At 73.8% G+C, this 344-nt stretch overlaps 1 protein-coding gene across 9 annotated transcripts in view; it reads left to right on the top strand.

The window, feature by feature from the left end:
• PPM1B (protein phosphatase, Mg2+/Mn2+ dependent 1B) overlaps window positions 1-344 on the top strand; it is a 120,531-nt gene that overhangs the window by 793 nt on the left and 119,394 nt on the right. For 4 of the 9 annotated variants that reach the window (XM_019516353.1, XM_019516355.1, XM_019516346.1 and 1 more), the window contains exon 1: window positions 1-85. The exons of 3 other annotated variants lie outside the window; for them this stretch is intronic. The gene's annotated coding sequence lies outside the window, so the exon portion shown is untranslated. The remainder of the gene's footprint in view (window positions 86-344) is intronic. 2 more of the 9 variants (XM_019516348.1, XM_019516349.1) reach the window with 1 other exon arrangement.

Here is a 344-nt window from a genome sequence, read left to right as displayed (position 1 = left end):
CAGCGGGCAGCGGCCGTCGCCTGAGGCCCATCCTGCCCCCGGCCCAGCCCCACCCCGGCAGGCGCTGCCACTTGCTCGCGGCCAGGTAAAAGGGGGCCGGACCGGGCTGGGGAGTCCTGCACCTGCGCCTGGGCCGGGTCAACCCGGAGCTCCCCTTCCCCCCACTGGCGTGGGGTGGGTGGGTGCGTGCTGCGCGCCTTGGCGGAGGCGGCAGGTGGGCCAGGCCGCTGCGTGTACGTGTGCCTGTTGCGGGGCTGTCTTTGCCCCTGGGTGGAGAAGAGGCCTGCGCCCGCTGAAGTTGCCCGCCTCAGGCCCTGCCCTGCTCTGTCTGAGCGCGTTTCGTC

This window comes from Gavialis gangeticus, unplaced genomic scaffold (assembly GCF_001723915.1).
Source record: "Gavialis gangeticus isolate Ggan-Ray unplaced genomic scaffold, GavGan_comp1, whole genome shotgun sequence".
Taxonomy (NCBI): domain Eukaryota; kingdom Metazoa; phylum Chordata; order Crocodylia; family Gavialidae; genus Gavialis; species Gavialis gangeticus.
The sequence above is the reverse complement of the archived record's forward strand: the minus strand, read 5'-3'. Positions and strand labels throughout refer to the sequence as shown.